We start from the raw sequence: 19,789 nt of genomic DNA, 5'->3' as shown, positions 1-19,789 counted from the left end.
TTCCCGGTACCCTCCAGTGTGGCCTTTGTGGCGGCCGAGCGCATGTGGCTGCCGGGCGGGCAGGAAAATGTCTGCTTGGCCGGCGGGCGCTGCCTTTCGTGGCCCCTTAGAGGGAACTTGGCGAAGACTTAAGCAGAGTGGAGGCTGCTGTCCTGCCCCCACCCCGGGTTCCGCGACCCCCACTCCAGCACCTCTGAAGGGGCCCTGGGTGCCCAGCGGGGCCAGGGGCCACCCCAGGTCTGGCCAGCACTGCCCAGGAGCAACCTTCCTGCTCACCCCACAGCCCCTTCTTCTGTGACCCTCTGGCCTTCACAAGCCAGTGACAGCTGAAACGGGCTGGGGGGAGGGGGATGGAGTGAGTCACTGCTTTTGCAGGCTGGACTGCGTGGCCTCTGCCCTTTGGCTGTGACCGCATTTCCAAGGAGATGGGGGCATTCCCCCCCTTCAGGGAGGATGGGGGTGGCTGCTGACCAAGCAGAGTCTTGAGGGGACGGGGGCAGGGGGCCACCCTCCCACTCCACGGGAAGCGGACGGCCCAGGGAGGGATCCCTGGCCTGCCGTCTGGTCCCCAGGTCCCACTGAAGCCAGAACTATTCTGGGCCCTCTCAGTGCTAAGTAGCCCGAGTTCCCAGGGCCGGGTGCTCTCAGATCCAGTCCTCTCCTCTGCCCTCAGCCCCCGGGGGCTGGGACATACTTACCCCATTTTGCAGCTGGGGGAGCTGAGGGTGTTGGAGCCGCTGAGGGCAGAGCTGGGGCTTGAGCGGGAGTGTCTGCCTCTGGCTGTGAACTGCAGGGGCTGCCCAGGCTTGCTGGCTCCTGGCTGACTGGTAGAGAGCCTGGGGCCCAGGGCACGGCCGGGGGTGGCTGGGGGCTTTGGCTGGGTCCCGGAGCTGCCCCTCCCAGCTGTGTTTGGCCAGGAAGGGGGAGAGGGCGCGCTGGCTGTGGTAGGTGGCCTGGCTCAGCCCCTGCTCTTCCTGGGGTCCCTGGAGCCATCCTTGGGCCAGCAACGCTGACCCGGCACAGCCTCCTTGAGCCCCCCTGCTCCAGCCCGGGTGAAGGGGTGTCGGGGGGCTGGGCGATAGGGAGACCCTGATGGGCGAGTGTCTGTGTCTTCATGGCCATGAGCTCTTATTGAAACCTTGCACTGTCACCTCCCTGTAGTGACCGCTTTGGGGGCCTCAGTTTCCCAATCTATGTAATGAGGACAGTACTAGTGGCTGCCTCATAGCCAGGTTGTGAGGACTCGGTGAGGGGAGGGTAGAGAACATCCTTAGTGCTGCGCTGGGTGAACGTTAGAGATCTTATCTGGGCAGGTGTGGCCCCTTGTGTCTGAGGGCTGGTCTCCCCTGCCTGTCCTCTTACGGAGGGTGGGGCTGGTCACACCCATCTTTGTGTGTCTCTTGCTGGTACAGGGATGGCTGGGTTAAGGCGCATGGCCCCATCTGTGTATTCACGATTAAAGAAACAATTCTCTTGACCATGTATGGCCGTGCAGGGTTGGGGAGAGGAACATGGCGGTCTGTCTGTGTGGCTGTTCTTTGCTGTCTGGGGAGCTTCCCTCCAAGGAGGAGGGGAGACGACGTGGTCCTCCTGGTCCGTGGTGGTGGCATCACGAGAAAAATCATGGCTGCCTTTTCTTACCCACCCTGCCCTGAGCTAGTCATGATTCTGGGAGGCATATGTCACCCCTGTTTCATGAATGAGACAGCTACAGCTCAGAGAGGTCAAGTGACTCACCCCACGTCACGCAGGTAGTAAGCGGTAAAACTAAACCCTGGACTTAGGGCTCCCTTCCAGGACCGTGTATTTCAGAAGCCTTCCCTCTGCTGTCTCGCTGAGTTTCTGATGGGTGCTCCTGGCCCGCTCCTCAGGGTGTTCACGGTGTGTGTCTGTTTCCATGGGATGGATGGGGTGGGGAGTGCGTGCCTGTTTCCTGGGGGATCTGGACACTTTGCTGGCAAGTGAGCAGGGCCCTTCCATCTTCCTGCTGTCACTCTGTGCCCTCACGTGGACCCGTCCAGCTCAGAGGCCTTGCCTGACGTCCCCTCGTTCCAGAATGCCGCTCTGGCTTCTCCTGTGACAGGTGACATCCTGTTTTCCAAGGATCGCGCTTCGAGTGCCCCTCCCGTTTGCTGCGTGGATCTCAGCTGGGTTATTGGCCCCAAAGGCGCATAACAGCCACGCGCATTTACTGAGCATCTGCTGTGTATAGAGCCAGGTGCTAGGAAGGGTTCCCAGGCAGATCCAAGTTGCCCCTTGTCCTGCCCTTCTGGATCTGGTCGGGTGTGCTTTATTTTTTTTTTATCCAAAATGCCTGGCAGCCACGTTGGGTTTAATTAAAGTAATTCGGTGCGGCCAGATCTGCTGATCCTAATAGGAGACCGCGTGTGTCTGGGACAGCTTCAGTTACGAGGTCCTGAGGTTGCTGACGCCGGCAGACGGCCCTTGCGTTTGGTCTGCAGCCTGAATCTTTAGGGCACCACCCGCCCAGCCTCCTGCCCCCCCACCCCGGCAGGCCTCCTCTCCGTCGAACAAGGCTGGGAAGCTCGTCTGCAGGGACACGGCAGAGAGAGCTCCCCCAGGCCCACACCTCCAGCTTCAAGTCCTTCCCGTCCCTGCCTTGTGCCGACGTTCCAGCCTGCGCCCCCCTCCCCTAAGCCTTTTCCATCAGGGTCCATCGTGTGCCGGGCCCATGCTGGAAGACTACCCCTCCTTTTGTCCTGGTTCTTCCTGTAGGAGCTAGTCTAGTGGCTGCCTCCTCTAGGAAGCCTCCCCTGATTTCACTCTTCTCCCATCCTGAAGCGTTGCGAGCCTGGCCCTTGACCTGCCCCCCACCCGTGAACCGGGTATGTACCTCTAACCCTGCGTTTTGCACACTTTGCTTTAGTAAGCAAGCGTCCCTCGGAGCCACGCTCATAGCTCCCTGTCCTGAACCCACGACGGTGAATCCCTCCCCCTCCGGACTGGTGTGAGCCCTCCCAAGGGGTCTCGGGGTCCCGCCGAGCCGGGCGCCCCTTTGCTGCTGTGTCATTCCGGTCCTTCCTTCGAGGAATAATTGCGAGCCCCTGCACTGCCAGGCAAGGGCCCAGTCCCTGCTCTGAGATGCTTTCAGGTGAGCAGGACACACAACAGGTTGTTGAGGTGCCTGTGGATGAGGAAGTGGCCTTTAAGTGTCCTGAGAGCTCCCAAGTGCAGGCAGGGGGACGCGGTTCCCGAGGCCAAGGGGTGTGATACCTGGGCTGCCGGGGAGCAGGGACGCGGAGGCCGATTCCAGCGGAAACTAGGACGCCTTTTCGTTTCAAGTCAGGTTTTGTTTTTGGTTTTGTTTTAGATTTTATTTATTTATGTATTTATTGGCTGCTTTGAGTCTTCCGTGGCTGTGCGCGGGCTTTCTCTAGTTGTCGAGGGCCGCTCATTGTGGTGGCTTCTCTCGTTACAGAGCACAGGCTCCAGGCACGCGGGCTTCCGTAGTTGTGGCACACGGGCTCTAGAGCACAGGCTCAGTAGTTGTGGCGCACGGGCTTAGTTGCTCCGCAGCATGTGGGATCTTCCCGGACCAGGGATGGAACCCACGCCCCCTGCACTGGCAGGTGGATTCTTAACCACCGCGCCCCCAGGGAAGCCCCAGGTTTCGTTTTAAGTGTGAACATATCTTGACACTCGACAGTAAGTTGGTGCCCTGCACCCTCACATGTTTCCTACAGAAGAAGGTCCCCTCTGCAGCCACCTGAACCCGGAAAACAGTGGGGATGGTGCCGCCTCGGAATCCCCTCGAGCTTCAGCACGTGTCTCCACAAATGCCCATTTCAGCAAGTGGTCCACCTGCGGGCTGGGATGGCCCCTCCGCCTCACCTTGATTTTCCCGACCTGGATGCCTTTGAAGGCGACAGGCCCCTTTAGTTGCAGAATGTCCCTCCCTTTGGGTTCATCTGCCGTTTCCTTGCGTTGGATTCAGGCTTTGCACCCGGAGCGGGTGGAGTGAGCACACCGTTGCCTTCTCCTGGCATCCTGTCTAGCAGGTGGCACGTGGTTTCCAAGCGTCCCCTTGCTGGGGGTGTTGGCTGTAATCGCTTGACGCCGGCGCTGTTTGCCGGACGGCTGCGCCACGAAGGCCCTCCAATCCCCCTTGTAGGTCACAAATATTCTTGAGAAGGTGCTTTGAGACAGTGACAGGATCAGTCCTCCCTCCCTCCCTCCCTCCCTCTTCTCTTCCTCTTTTCGTCTACTACCACTGTGGATTGTGGCTTCCTATCCCATCCCACAGATTCTCATCTGTTACCGTCACTCTGTTTTGACGCTCAGATGGTCTCAGGTCTGACCAGTGGCAACTGCTTCAGGCTGCTTCCGTGCGCCTCTTGGGCGCGTTCCCATCATTTTGTGAGCTCTGTCTCCTTCCTGGCACAAGATATCTGAGCTCATCTTGTATTTTATTTTGTCCAGCCCCGGAATCAGCCGTTTGTGGAAGGAGCTCCGGGTCCGCAGCGCAGAGGCATATGTAGAAACCAGGATCTGGGTGTAGGTGCACCTGTGCTGGGGTGTCTCAGCCCTGAGACCTGGGCAGTGTGCACCTCTGAGTTAACCCAGGCGTGTGTGTGTGTGTGTGTGTGTGTGTGTGTCCCCGTCTGTGTGCTGCATGTGTTCACACTTGTACTTCTGTCTGTATCAGTGCTGTCAAGTAGAAAATGTGTGGGTTGCATCTGCCTCTTAAAATTCCTGGTGGTCATATTGAAGAAGTGAAAAGAACTGTGTAATGTTAATTCTAATAATACATTTTATGTAATCCGTGACCAAGGGGGCAGAAATCAGATCTGTGGGGGTGAAGAAATCATATTCTTTTTATGCATCAAGCACAGATGTACCCAGAGAAAAGAACAGTACAGGACAGATATACAGGACATCTGTGGTATTAAAATTTCGTGCGGGGAGGGCGATTAAGACAATGCCTGGAAAGGCTCCTTAGGGGGGGTGATACTGACAAGAAGATTGAGAGACGCTGATTTCCCGAATAGTAGCATTTCCGGGCGGCAGGGTTTGTGGCCCCCAGTTTGTGCAGCAGGGGGTGGGGATGGGGGAGGGAGAGCAGAGGCCGGTGGACCGGGGTCTCGTCTTTAGCGCTGACCTGCTGGCTGGAGGGTCGCTGGCAGGGCTGGGTGGGGCAGGGTCCGAGGCTGGGTCCGGAGCTGGCAGGGACGGCCGTCGGGCATCGCCTGCCCAGGTCGTGGGTGGGCGCAGGCTGGCGTTGGTGGAATGGGGTTGGTTTGTGCCACGTGTGCTGATGACAGAAACCTGGCTTTGGCGTGGGCTGCCGGGGTGGAACGGCGAAGAATGCTGTGTTGGGTGGGGAGTCCGTCGTGAGGGGCGGCCCTCATCTGTCTGTGGTCTGGGCCCTGGAAATGGGGCGTCTCCGTGCCGGGAATGGGGGCCCTGCTGCGCGTGGGCCCAGGGCCTGACAAGGGTGAGGAGGCATAAGGTGACCCCCCCGCCCCCCGCCCCGGTGCCTCATCTCAGCCCGTTGCTGCCATGAGGTCCACGTGACCGAGGATGTCGCCTCCCCGGCAGGGCGGTGCCTTCCAGCCCCTGCCTCCTGTCCCCGCGTCCAGGCCACGTCTGTGGCTGCATCTTCCCAGGACGGGGCAGTGCTGCTGGGAAGACGCCCTGCAGCCCTACCGCCGAGACCCTGCCAGGTGGACCTCCCTCCCGACTGCCCCTTGAATCCAACTGCTTCTCCCCTGGCGCCCAGCCGGCAGCCACCACCCCCTCTCAGAGCAGGGGTGGGCAGACGTTTTCTGTCGAGGGCCAGGCAGTAGATATTTCAGGCCCGGTGGGCCAGACGGTCCTGTCGCGGGTACGCACCTCGGCCCTCATTGTGCCGCGCTGATGATCTGTGAACGAGCGAGGGGCTGTGCACCAACGTGTATTCGTGAAGAATGACACGTGAATTGCATATATTTTCCACATGTCACGAAATACTGTTCTTTTTCTCCCCAGCCATTTAAAAATGTAAACACCTTTCTTAGCCTGTAGGCTGGGTAGAACCCGGCAGTGGGCCGGTTCGCTGCCGCTTGTCTGCTCAGAGCCCTTCCCGGGGCCTGCGAAGGTGTCCTGGTCCCCGGGGCTCCCCCCCCCCGTTCCCATCGCGCTTGGCAGTCGCGTCTCCGTTTGTATCCAGAGCCCTTGGCATGGGCTCCTGAGACAGGAAGTGGTCCACGGAACAAAGCGTCCTCACCACTTCCCTGGTGCCAGAAAACGTGCTGAGCCCCGTGGGGTGACCTCCTCTCGGCCCCGGAGCACGCGTGGCTGAGGCCGTGCTCTCAGCCCGAGGAGCTGCCTGAGATGGCAGTGGAGGGGGCCACGCTCGGCCACTCGGCTGCCGTGAGGACCCTGGTGCTGACGTGTCACCGGCCTGGCTGAGCCTCGCTCTCCCTGCCTGGAAAGGGGGTGACGGTGGCCACCTGCGTGGGCCTCCCGCCAGGCCCGCTAAGTCTCAGAACACTGCGCCTCCACCCCACGCCTGGCTGGCCGGCTTGCTCCTGCTGGCCGGACCCTGGCCCCGGCTCGCTGCCTGCCTCTTGGGCCAGCAGCCTTCCCCCGTCCACCTGGCCTCACCTTGCCTCTGGCGGCCCAGCTGCTGCAGAGCCTCGTGGGATGCCAGGGGGCCCAGGGCTGGCCTCTCCCTCCTTCCCTAGCCCCTAAGCCCCTCTCACTCGGCCCCAGGTAGGGGGAGTGGGGAGGGGAAGGACGGAGGATCCTTGGCCCAGGAGTGGAGGGGCCCAGGGTTGGTGGACCGCAGCGCTGCCCCTTCCTCTGGGGGTGACCGGGGACTCCTGCCGGAAGGGGTCTCACACGCTCTCTCTGCCACTTCCTTCCGAGGAGCTCCTGGGCTGGATGGGACGGGACTTACTGTCCCGTGCGGGGCTGTGCTGGTCCTCAGCAGGTGCGGATGTTTGGATCCCTGGGGGCAGAGACCTCGGAGGGCTTCGTGGAGGAGGTGGCACTTGAGCTGGTGGTGAAAACTGGTAAAGGTTGGAGATGGGTGGTTGCTGCAGGGATGGGGCTCTGTGGGGGCAGAAGCTGGGGTGGGGGGGTTCCTACTCTGCCCCCCAGGCAGATCGCTGCTGCCTGGCCATGCCCTGTCCTGACAAACTTTGTTCCCTGGCAGCCCAGCCAGGGCGCCTCCCCTGGGCCTAGGGAGACCCTGTGAGGCACTGGGTTGGGCGGCCGTGCCCCCCGTCAATGGAGAGGTGACAGGCTGGCCTGGGGGCGCACAGCTGCGGGGGCCGAGGCCTCTCGCCAATCCGCCCAGGTCTCTTGGAGTCTGGCGTGCCCTTCACTTCGCTCCTCCCTTCGCCCACAAAGCAGCCTGGCACGGTCCTCCGTGGGTGAGCAGGCTGGGGGGCCGCGCAGTGCCTGAGTCCAGACATGGCTGGGCTGGCTGGCTCGGCCTTCCCCTCACCTGCTCCCAGGCGGCTGGGGGAGGGTCACTTCATCATTTACTCAAAGTCCCATCTGCCTACGGGCCTTGGGCAGAAGAGGCAGAGACCCCTGACCTGTGTCTGACCTTCTGGAGGGGAGACAGAATAAGGGATTCGTGAAGCATTAAGACGGAGAGAAAGATGCAGAGAAAGACAGCGGGCAGAAGGCTGGTGGCTGGGCTCCGGAAGCCCAGGCAGGCTCCCGAGGAGGGGCTGGAGGGGCCCCTCTGCAGCCTGCTTCCTGCACCTGCTCCCCTCGGGTGCTGTCTCAGCTCTGAGCTGGAATGGGGCGCGTGGCCTGTAAGTGAAGTTCAGCCCCGCAGTGGGGGGTGGGTGCCCGAGGCCGCGGGCTCTGGGGGTTCCCCGAGGCCCAGCCACGGGGCCAGGCCAGCTCCGCACCGTCCGGTTGTGAGCAGCTGTGGCTCCCGCTTCAAGTCTGGGCTGCAGAGCGTGGCATCCTTGTCTCCTCCCGCCCCGTCCATACACATCCTCCGTCCCATTCCCGATGGCTGTGTGGCGTCCACTCCTCCACCACCGGGGGGTCCTGGGCCACTCATTCTGGCCAAGCCGTCTGGGGGCAGCACCGCCCCGCCCTGGACCCATTTCCCACCTTGCGCCTGGCCTCGTGTGCTGCTGGGCAGTGGGGCGGCCGCCGACGCGTCCCTGGGGTGGAGACGGGTGCAGCGCTGTGCCCTCTCGGACCTGGGTTCAAATCCGGGTCGCCACTTCTGGGCTGTGTTGTGCCCCACCGCTGCCCCAGCCCCTGTTTCCTCTGCTGTGAAAGGGGGTTTCTGACAGCCACCTCCTGGGGGCTGGCTGGAGCCAGAGCAGACAGGGGCCCAGAGCTCTCGGCCCAGCAGGTGATGTGTGCTCAGGGGGTGTTGCCCGCCCCGCCCCCCACACCCTCACCCTGGGCGGCCCCGGAAGCCTGGGCCTCTGCTTCTCCCTGTAGATGCCGCTCCCCTAGCACCTGCCCCTGAGCTTGGCCCGGGAGAGAGGTCAGGGCAGGGGCGCTGCAGACCTGCTTCAGTGCCGGATCAGGAGCCAGCGCCGCGCGCGTGGGATGAGCCGCTTGCCCTGCTCAGCCGGGGAAGCGTCAGGCTCGGCCGGGAGGGGCCCCTGGCCCTCTGCTCGCGCCGCGTTCTTGGTCCTCGGAGGCTCCACGCTCTCCGGGCCGCTCCGGTCAGCATTCTGTGGCTGCTGTGACTGTTTTGGTTTCTGGACCCAAATGGTAAACAGCAACAACAACGTACGGCTGCAGAGGGGGCTGGGCCGTGCCGTGGGTGCCGCCGGCCGGGATGGGGGAACGGGGGTGGCCCCCAAGCGAGGCCCCCTGCCTTCGGAAGCTTCAGTGTTGCTAGAAACGCACGACATTTCAGTTTTGTGGGGATTGTTTGTCATCTCTGCAGAGTTTACATAAGGATTAAAACACTTATTTTTATTTATTTATTGATTTTGCGGTACGCGGGCCTCTCACTGCTGTGGCCTCTCCCGCACAGGCTCCGGACGCGCAGGCTCAGCGGCCATGGCTCACGGGCCCAGCCGCTCCGCGGCATGTGGGATCCTCCCGGACCGGGGCACGAACCCGCGTCCCCTGCATCGGCAGGCGGACTCTCAACCACTGCGCCACCAGGGAGGCCCTAACACACTTACTTTTAACACACCTGCTCCTCATTCCCCTGAGCCAACTTAAACTCCAGGCCATAAATGCTCCTGTCGGTTTGTTACGTTTTGTGCTTTTGGTTTCGAAGGCAGCGTGCGCACATGGTGTCCGGTGAGAGCTGGTCCAGGCAGGCAGGGGGCCCCGGCTGCCGGCCGCCTGGCCTCCCATCCCTCCGTGGGCTCGGTAGCCTCCGGGCCTTTCCAGGGATGGGGCCCACTCCCAAGTCACCCCCGAGGCACCCCCCCCCCCCCCGAGGCCCAGTTGTCGTCTGTGCGGAGAGCGGGGCACTTGTCTGTCTTGTGCTGTCAGAGGACTTTCTGACATGCTGCCCCACTGCCGCCTGCCAAGTTCATCCTCTCTGCTGGGGGCTTCACGGCTGCGGCAGGAGAGGTGTCTCCCGGGATGTGGAGGGCGGCAGGGTGGGGTGCTGGGGGGCCGTCGCCAGGACCGGAGTCACCTGGCAGGTGGGCGGCTTCGGGTTCCGGATGTTTCTCTGCTCCACGTGCCTCACCCCCCACCCCAGCCCTGCCTCTGCCCGGCCTCTCTCCTAAATGTGCCGTCCACACATTTCCAGCTTTCATCCACACTCGCTTGATGGTCGTATTTGTCTCACAAACGTAGGATGCCGTCGGGGAGGGGGTGCAGGCACCGTGCTGAGCGCGTGGACGACCCCAGCCCCGCGGTGAGGGCCCAGCACGGCCCTGTTGGCGGCTGAGGCCCGGAGTCGCTAAGCCACCTGCTGGGGCCACGCAGCTGCGAGAGGCTGGGCCTGGGCTCGCCCCGGCCTTCCTGACCCCAGAGTGCAAGGCCCACGTTTTGCTTTCCTCCCCTCGGGGTTGGCTCTGGTTGGCGGCAGTGTTTCTGCCAGGTTTGGCCTGGTAGGGGAGGCGGGGCTCCGCACCTGGCCTCCGTGTCCCTCCAGGAATGGGGAGGTGCCCCTGGGGCAGTGGTCGTGGGTGCAGCGTGGACTGTCCCACCTTTCAGCTGCATGAGGGGTGTCTGGTCCCGGTCCCTGGCGCACGGGGCAGCTGGAGAGGTCTAGTCTGTTCACGCCCTGCCTCCAGGTACCCCTGGGATGGTGGAAGGTTCTGGTCCCTTAAGCTCCTGACAGTCACATCCTGAGACCCTCCCTCCCTTGCCCTTAAACTCCTCTCATCCTTAATCTACCCTCCACCCCAGAGACTGGGCATCTGTGTTTTCCTCCCCGCCTCGCCCAGCTTATCTGGTTCCCGGAACAGGAGAGAGAAACACCCAGTAGTCATTTTGGCGAGAGACAAGGAACCTTTCAGATCCAAGCTGTTTTCCTCTATACACGACGGGTTACTCACACATACGGATTCTGAGCACCTGAGCACCCATCTGGATGCCAGAGGTCTCTCTCCGCCTGAAGCGGTTTTGTTTTTTTTCACCCTAGGGCTCAAAGGAAGCAGGCGGGAGGCAAGGCGGTGGGGTGTGACCCGGGCCTGCAGATGGGCGGGTTCCCTGGTTTCCCCCGGCCTCCTCCCACCTGCCGCATTCCCCCTCCCCTCTGGGCCTCTGCGTTCCTAGCTTAGAGGGACCAGACGCCCCCATCTCTTGTGATGTCTGGGCACAGTCTGTGTGGTTAGGGCCAAGGGCTGGAACCCTGGCTGTGCCACTGACCACTGTGGGCCCTGGAGCTTGACCTTCACGGAGCCTCAGTTTCCTCCTCTGTAGGACTGGGATAAAAATAGTATCTTCCCAAAAAAAAAAAAAAGTGTCTTCCTCAGCGGGTGATGGACAAACAACATGTGGTCTATCCAGACAATGGGATATTATCAGCCATAAAATGGAACGCAGCACTGACATCCTGCGACAAGGATGAACCTTGAAAACGTTACGCTCAGTGAAATAAGGCGGACCCAAAGGGACAAGCGTTACGCGCTTCCATTTCTGTGAAATGACCAGGACAGGCAAATCCACGGAGGCAGAAAGCAGGTCGGTGGCTGTCGGGGGGGTGGGGGGAAAAGGGGGGAGCAACTGCTAACGGGTGCGGGGTCTGTTGGGGTGATGGAAAGTTCTGGAACTAGATAGTAGAGGTGGTTGCAACAACATGGGGAATGAGCTAAATTTCATGTTATGTGTATTTTTTTTTTTTTTTTTTTTTGTCCGTACCATGCAGCTCATGGGATTTTTAGTTCCCCGACCGGGGATTGAACCCGGGCCGTGGCAGTGAAAGCACTGAGTCCTAACCACTGGACCGCCAGGGAATTCCCTACGTTATGTGCACTTTACCGGAATAAAAAAGTAGCACCGCCCTTGTGAGACTGGGAGAACTGCATGAGGAATTCGAGCAGCTCTGTGGCCTGGGACTGCAGTGGCCTGGACACCTGCCCCTGTGTTCTTCCTCCATAAGGAATGTCAAGTCACATTTGATGCCTGCATTGGTGTAAAGGCAAATATACGAATAGCGTATTTAAATATCTAAATATTTAAATATTGTCTTCGATCCAAGACACTTTCACGGGCTCTTAGAAGTGCTGCCCGCAGCGCCCGGCAGGTGAGTCAGGCCCGCGTGGTCTTCTCTGGCCACTCCAGGCAGGACAGGGAAGTGAGAGCCTGGACTTCGGTGTTTGTCATTGATGTGTTGTGTGATGCTGGGGAACTTGCTTTCCTTCCTCTATAAACTGGAGGTGCTGATGTTGACAGTTAAGGGTCCTCACCACACTGTTCTGAAAGTTGAACAAGCTCGTGTGAGTGGCAGGCTCTGCGCGATGTCCGGCCCATTTTACGCCCCCCTCCCCTGCCACCCCCCAGTGTAAGGGTCTCAGGCTGGGCCCTGGGGAGCAGACCCCGAGACAGGAGGTGAGCCAGTGAGGCCAGGGAGGGAGGGACGGAGGCCGAGGCCCTCCTCCTCCAGCAGCTTCTTGCCGTGGGCGCTGAGCGCTGGGGGCAAGACGGTCCTCGAGGGGCACGGCCCGAGGGAGGGGAACCCGGGGTTTCTGTCACCGCTCCTGGGTCCCCGGCCGGGCAGCAGCCTCGGGCACAGAGGGCAGTGCTGGGGCAGGCCCCGGAGTGGTGAGCCCTGGGGGACGTTGGCGGGGTGCCTGCAGCTGCTAAAGGAAGGTGGCTCTTCGTCCTGGGTGGGAGATGATGACTCCCGTCATCCGGCTCTAGGAAACAGCCCAGGGAGCTTTCATCTGACTCGCTGTTGGCAGAGGGCCTGGAGGTGGACCAGGCCCCCTGTGTGTATGGGCAGTAGCAAGGGCTGGTTTCTTTCTTCTTTTTTTTTTTAATAGATTTATGTATTTATTTATTTTTGGCTGCGTTGGGTCTTCGTCGCTGCGCGCGGGCTCTCTCTAGTTGCGGCGAGCGGGGGCTACTCTTGGTTGCGGTGCGCGGGCTTCTCATTGCGGTGGCTTCTCTTGCTGCGGAGCACGGGCTCTAGGCGCACGGGCTTCAGTAGTTGTGGCACACGGGCTCAGCAGCTGTGGCTCACGGGCTCTAGGCAAGCGGGCTTCAGTAGTTGTGGCACACGGGCTCAGCAGCTGTGGCTCGCGGGCTCTAGAGCGCAGGATCGGTAGTTGTGGCGCACGGGCTCAGCAGCTGTGGCTCACGGGCTCTAGGCGCGCGGGCTTCAGTAGTTGTGGCACACGGGCTCAGCAGCTGTGGCTTGCGGGCTCTAGAGCGCAGGCTCGGTAGTTGTGGCGCACGGGCTTAGTTGCTCCGCGGCATGTGGGATCTTCCCGGACCAGGGCTCGAACCCCTGTCCCCTGCATTGGCAGGCGGATTCTTAACCACTGCAAAGGGCTGGTTTCTGATAACAGTTATGAATGACCTAACAGGCTTTGGAGGAGGAGGCGCTCCATCACTGCTCGGGGCTCCACGTCAGGTGGGTTGGAGAGCCAGCGCTATGGTGGTGTGGGGCGCTCCCCAGACTAGGCGGAGTCAGGGAACTTTTCTGCAGGAAGTAACCTTTTAGCTGAGCCTTGAACAAGGAGTAGCAGTCAGCCAGGTGGGGGAGGGGAGGGGAGCCGTTCTAGAACAGGTCGACAACTTCCCAGCCCCCGTTCCTGGCTTGCCAATCTCAGGCTGGGCCAGGCCTGAGTCGGCCTCTGGCTCTGAGCCCGTTTCCTCCTTTCTTATTTTCCTCCTGGGTCGCCTGTCCTCTCGTCCTGGCTGCCGTTCCTCTGCAAAAGCCAAGTGGGAACTTGACGCTCACCCCAGTGACTGGGGACGTCCTGCATCGGCCTTGCTCTGCAGGGGGCTCACTGATGTGGGCGCCTTGCTCTGCGGGGGGCTCACTGATGTGGGCGCCGATGGGTTGGGTGAGTCTCACCACCATGGGCTGGGACCGTCCCTGGGGCCTCAGGGGATGAGGGGCCCGCTCCTGATGGGGCGCCTGGGGCCCTTAACCGATGGCTGGATTGTGTTTCTCTGGGCACATCTTCCTGCTCTGGTGAGCCGAGCCCAGTCAGCTTCTCTGTCTGTAAAATGGAACTGGGAGATTTTCTGCACTGCTGCCCGCTGCTGATGGCCTCGGGGGCTGGTGCACCTGGAGAGTTGGGTCGTAGGCAGGGATGCTCCAGTGACAGTGCCCAGCCGGGGGCGTGGGAGGGAGCCAGGTGCTCGCAGGCACCTGAGGGCCGTTGTTACCTGGTGTATGACTTTGGCAAGTCTCTTGCTGTCTCCGAGTTTCTTGGGGTGACACCGCTTCCTCCTCCACAGGTGGGTTGTGAGGCTGGAGGGAGATGATGCCCGGGGCCTGCTAGCTCCAGACCAGGCGGGGCCCGACCCCCGACAGGTGGGGGCCTCTGTAGCTCCGTATGCAGAAGGGACTTGTCCTAACCTCCTGTGACCCACGTGCCTTCCACGTGCCGTTCTGGAGGTGATGAGGGAAGACGGGCCCAGGGAACACGGGAGATCTTGGGCCACTTGCTCTGTGCCTGGGTCTCAGCTGGCTCACCTGTAAAATGGGGCCATCATTTCTGCCCCAGGTGCCTCCAAGGGTGGAAGGGAGGAGGGCTCTGGGGCGTCTGGAGGGGAAGCGCAGGATCTGTGCGTGTGGAATCCTCTTGGCGGGAGCCACCGAGCCCCTGGCTGCGTGAGCCTCTGTGTTCTGGTTGACAAGCTCCCTCTTCCAACACTTCTTAAGGAGGGGTGTCCCGGGAGCTGCGACCATCTCCAGGAACCAGCGTGTGGATGCAGCGTCTGCTTCCTGGAGTGACGTGGGTTTTCTGTGGTGTCTGGGAGCAGCTCGGTTTCCCCGAGTTGGCTGATGACGCAAGGTTCCTGGAGCAATCCCGCCCGCCGCCCCCAGCACTGCAGGGACGCTGGAGCACTTGGGGACGACCCGTTCAAGGGTCACATGGGGGCAGTGCGCTTCCTGGTTGTTCCCATGGCCGGAGCTGAGGGGTGGACCGTGGAGGACGCATGCCTTGTCTGGAGTGAATAACCGAGCCAGTAAATCCAGGCTGTAAACCTCACCTCCGCGGCCCGTGTGTGTATGTTTGCCGTCTGGCTTATCTCTGCAGTGGACTGTACAGCTGTGCTTCCCGGGAGCACGCGGGCTCATTTCTGGGACCAGGTGCGGGTGTGAACAAAGTCGAGCTGATTCTGTAGTCGGAAGGCCAGGCTTGGTCTGCCTTCGGTGCTGTGCCCTCTCTCCGCCCGTCTGCATCCCTGATACGTCTGGGTGATGCCATCCACCTCCTCTGGGTAGTTTTGGGGCCCGAATCCACTCTCCTTGAAGCGGCTGAGGGCTCTGGGGTTTGGCCCACAGACCTCTGTCCACCCTGGCTGCTGGGGGGAGCCCTGGCCACCTCCCGGCCATGGGGCAGGAAACAGGTGGTGCAGGTGGCTGCTGAACAGTGGGTTCTGTTGATGCTGGAGACCTGTGGCTGTGGCTTGGCCACACCCTGGGCCAGCTCTGGGGCCCCCATCCTGCCCCCTCCCTCCTGTCTGGGCCTCCTGCTGGTGGTGGGAAATGGTCAGCCCGGGCAGGAGACCAGAGTGTCATGGACATGTCTCACCATGGAGCGGCTCTGGCCCTCAGCCTTTCTCCCGCGTTGCCATCTGGTGACTTGGGGAGGAGCAGGCCAGCACCTGGGCTGCCTCTTGGTGGCGGTGGACCCGGCCGGGACGGTGCTCAGCCCACTCTGATATTCCTTGGGCGTGATGGAGTCACCTGTCCTGCTGCGCCTGCTCCGGGCTGCTCCCAGGGCCACCTGGCGACGCTGAGATGGTCATAATTAGTCACAAGACTGGAGGCAGAGGGCAGCCCCGTGGAGTGGGAGTCACTGTCACCCATTTGACAGCATTGGAAACCGAGGCTCAGAAAGCAGGGCCTTGTCTGCCTTTACCTGTAGGAGATGGAGACAGCGTTCCCGTGGCCTCCGCGCTCCCGTGGCATCAGATGCTCTCCCGCAGGGCGCCAGTGGGCTCCTGACATGTGGGATTTATATCCGTCTGAACCCTCCCCGCGGTAATTCACGTGCTAGCACCCCCTCTCTTTTCTTAACTCATGTGTGTAATAATTTTTTTTTTTCCTCAAAAAAAAGAGGGAAGATAGAATTTTCACACACCGCTCCCTCCTCATGCAAATAAACCTTGGGAGAAATTGGCGTGTCATCTCTTTGGGTGTATTTGTGGTAATTTAGCGGCTTAAGTGAAACATCTGTTAGCCAGCCAGGCTCAGGCCGAGCAGAGCTGTGGATTTGCAAGAGCGCCTGGGAAGTAATTTACTGCAGGAGCAGGGACTCGCCGGCCAGAGCCGCCCGCGTGCAGGCACATGTGGCACCCGAGGCCACGGTGACGGGGTGAGGGGGGGCTGGAGCCTTTGTACCCGGCCCCCTTGGGTCCCTGAGGACAGTAGGAACATCCTTGGTCGTGGCCGGGCCAGGGGCTGGCGGTGGGCCTTGAAGACTGGGAGGTGCTAGGCTTCCCGTTGATGTGCGGGCTTGGCGGTGGCCAGGACTCAGGGAGAGGCTGCCCTGTGTCTGCAGCCCGTCTGTGGGCTTTTAAACCCAGACCATCCTGGCCATGTTCCCTCCTTCAGGGGAAGAAGGGTGGGCGCCCTGTCGTGGTCAGGAGCCCGGCGGGGCCAGAGCTCAGACCTGCCCCACTGCTGACGTGGCCGTGTGTGCCCTGGACGAGCTTCTTCATCACCCTCCCTGCACCCAGTCTCACTTGGCTTGTCTGTAAAATGGGCTGCTGTGTGGCTGTGGCTCCCAGTGGGCACTGGATGGTGAGCCAGTTCCCCTCGTCCATTTTGGAAACTGCCATGTCTGTGAAGTGCACTTTTGGGACCTGGCAGGCACTGGTTTCTATCTGAGTCACTGCGTGGTGTGACGGGACCGTGCCGCGGCACAGGTGGGCTCTTGGTGGAGGACATCTGGCCCTGGGCCTTTCTGTGCCCGTCAGTCGAATGGTGGTCACGTCACTTGTAGTTGGATTCTTGTTGGGGGGGGGGGCGGCGGCCTCTTTTCTAGAGTCTTCCTTCCCGACCACCTATTGGAGCTCCCTCTTCCTTTAAGGTCTGCTAGACCTTTCACCTCCTCCAGGGAGACCACCTGGATTTCACCAGCTCTTCCTGCAACTGGCACAGGTTGTCTGGGCCGTCTAGCTCTTAGGGAACATTTTTTGAGCCTGTGAGCGATCGGCCCTCAGGGTGAGGGAAAGGTAGGTGAGATTCTGTGCCTCCGTTGAGGAGTCCAAAGTCTGGGGGGAGAGCAGGGTCAGGGAGGGACCATGGGAGCAGTGGTCATCTCTAGGGGAAGTGACAGGGACTTAGAGCCACTGCCTTGCAGGAGGCGGGGTGTGGTTGGTGTGTGGGTGGCTTCATCCTGGGTGCCAAGGAATCCCGGAAGGGGTTGGAGAGAACACGATGTGCCTGGATTTGGCTCCAGAAAGTTCTGCTGTGGCTGCAGTGCTGGCAGTGGATCGGAGGGCAGGCCTAAAGTCTGGGAGGCTGGGGAGGAGGCGGATGTGGTCATCCCTGCAGGAAAACTGACCGGGCCTGCACTGGGGGGGGGGGTATGCAGTGTGTGGGGAGGGAGGGAAACAAGGGCTTCAGGGCCCAGGAGGAGGGTGGGCAGGGCTGGCCATCCATCAGACGTGGGATGATGAAGAGGGCGCCCTGATGTGGGGCTTGGGCTGGTGGGTAGGTGGTGGGGCCTGTCCGGATTCGGCCCTCGGGGCTCGGGGTCGGCTTTGGCCGAGGGCCCAGGGAAGGCCGGACTCTCCCAGCGGTCGGTCCAGGATCTGCCCTGACCGGAGTTGGGGGATGTTTCAGCCCCACCCCCGTCGTGCTCTGTGTTTGGCTTTGAGCTTCCTGCTTCCTTTCCGGTGTCTGTGTGACTGACCAGTGTCCAGGCTGGACTTGGGGTGGGGGGGGTCATCCTGCTGGTCTGGCCTCCGTGTACCAAACTCCATTCTCACCATGCTACCAGCTTTGCCTTCCGAAGCACGCAGTTTATGCAGAAGGTTACAGACAGGTGCTGACGTTCTCACCCAGACGCGTGGGGCCAGCGTGCAGGATCCCAGCTCTCTGGGGACAGGCAGGATCCCCAGCACACGGTTTATCTCCAGGTAACATGATGGCCTTTGCAGAGACCCAGCAAAACTGCCTCAAAACCCGCAATAGTTGTGTGTTATTTTTAAGTGGTTTTTGCCCGTGGAAAGAGTGGTTTTTCTTAAAAAGGGCATTGCCTCAGATGGATTTCTTTAGGACTGCTTTATTGCCATTGATGCGGTAAAGCTTTAATCAGGAAACGACCGCACAGTGGGGTCTGTGGAAGGTAACGTGACAGCCTCGTTGACTTTTTATCGGGGGGCGTTTGCCGCACATGAGCCAGCTCTCTGGGGTCTCATCCTCAAGGCCAGAGCTTGGGTGGGGGCCGACCCAGCAGGGAGCCCAGGGGTGTCAGAGGACGGGGAGCCTCTGTCTGACTCCACGGGAATCAAAGATCGAGGAGGAGGTCCTCTCCTGGGCACCCCTCCTCTGTTTCTTAGGGTCACCAGGTTCTGTAACGTCTGGACAGATGCAGCTTTATCCAGGGCCCTGGGGATGACCCCGTGGGTAGGGACCCTGGAGCATCCCGGGGCGCCTCCAGAAGCAGCTTCTGCCCCTCCGCAGGCCCGGTGTGGGCGGTGCCAGGTATATTCATACGCATGTCTATTTCAGGCTGACTGGCCTGCTTACACCCAGAGGAACTCTCTGTATATTCAACTGTACGCACCCATTTTGGTCATGGAACTGGGCTGGGCTGGGCGCATCTGCGTTTCCCGTTTCCACACCTGCCCCAAACATCTTTCCACGCACCTTCTTTCACCCGCTCCAAGATGGGGATTTTCTCACGTTCTCACTTTGCTGACGTCAGCGTGGTCTGGGAGCCTTATAATAGGGTGTGTTGGAGTTTCCTGGGCAGTGTGTTCCCAGTGAGACGTGAAGTCTGCCGGGCTTCCATCTGACCGTGCCTTCCACGTGACTAGACGTGGCATTTGTACACCCCGGTGTTTCAGGGCTGCCTGGTGTATGGAAGTTCCAGAGGTGACACCAGCCCCCCCGTGACTGGATGCTCACCACCCTCCTTTTTGGAAAGCCTGTCCTGTTTACCTCTGCCATGGGGACGGCCACTCTGAGAGCTCCCTGAGCAAAGGCTCTGTCCAGCTGGTATCCTTGAGTCGGGGGTGTGTCTCCGAGGCCACGTCTGAGACAAGGCCCCTCCCTTGAAGAGCCTGTCCTCACCAGGCGGGGGGTGTACTGTCCTAAAAGTGACCGTCATTAAAGCTGCACGCGTTAACTCTCATTATTGACTGAAGCGGGTGAAACTGAAATCTGGAGGAATAAGAGCTGATGGAAAGGACCTCAGGATGACAGGAAGGTGCCGGAAGTGCAGGGAAAACCCGACGCGAGAGTCCAGCCTCCAGGGTCACAGGGAAGCAGGGAAGATACCTTTAGCGAAAGAAAACTGGAAGTTGAAACAAAAACTCCAAATCAAACAATGATCTCTAGAAACCGGTCAAGGAATTAATCGAGGCATTAGAGCTCACCCCGAACCCCGAATGGTGTTTCCAGTTTCCTCCTCGTGGGTAAAGTCACTGAGATGCGGGTGTTCGCGGCGCGCGTGGGCGGAGCCTTGCGGGTGGGCGTGGTCTCCCAGGCTGTGCTCAGGAGGCGGGGCTGGGTGGGCGCCACTGGGCCGCGTGACCTCCCTGCGGAGGAGACATCGCCCGAGGAGGGGGGAAGCACACGGTGGGGGCGGGGGGGAGAGCCGGGTAGGTAGAGTTGGGGTTGGCGGGCCTCCCCTGTGATCTGCTCCCCCCACCCTCCAGCCCTGGGACGGCTCGTTTTGCTGCGTCTTTGCCCAAACTGGCTTCCATGAGGACCCCCGCGTGGGGGCGATGGTGACTGAGGGCTGTTAGGAGGGGGTGTCCCAGGACCGAGCTGTCAGGAGATGGGGGACGATGCTGGGGCTCTGCACAAGGAGTCGAGGTGGGGGTCCTCTGAGGGTACCCCTTCTCCACTCCAGGCCTAGGGGTAGGTGCAGAGCGATGGGCGACTTCTGGGAATCCGCGGCCGCCCTCGCACGCTCCTTCACACCCACTGATTCGTGGCGTGCTGATCCTGCGTGGCTCTCAGTGGCCCGTCCCCAAGCGCTCGCGTGTGATTTGTCCTCGTTTCTTAAAGAGCAAG

The 19,789-nt window shown here is 60.9% G+C and overlaps 1 protein-coding gene across 1 annotated transcript in view; it reads left to right on the top strand.

Moving 5' to 3' along the window:
* The window catches only part of VAV2 (vav guanine nucleotide exchange factor 2), a 178,767-nt gene that overhangs the window by 1,300 nt on the left and 157,678 nt on the right, over nt 1-19,789 (top strand). The window lies entirely within an intron of this gene.

The sequence above is a fragment of the Leucopleurus acutus genome (assembly GCF_964270905.1).
Source record: "Leucopleurus acutus genome assembly, chromosome: 7".
In the NCBI taxonomy this organism is placed as follows: domain Eukaryota; kingdom Metazoa; phylum Chordata; class Mammalia; order Artiodactyla; family Delphinidae; genus Leucopleurus; species Leucopleurus acutus.
This window is presented reverse-complemented; position numbering and strand designations above follow the sequence as displayed.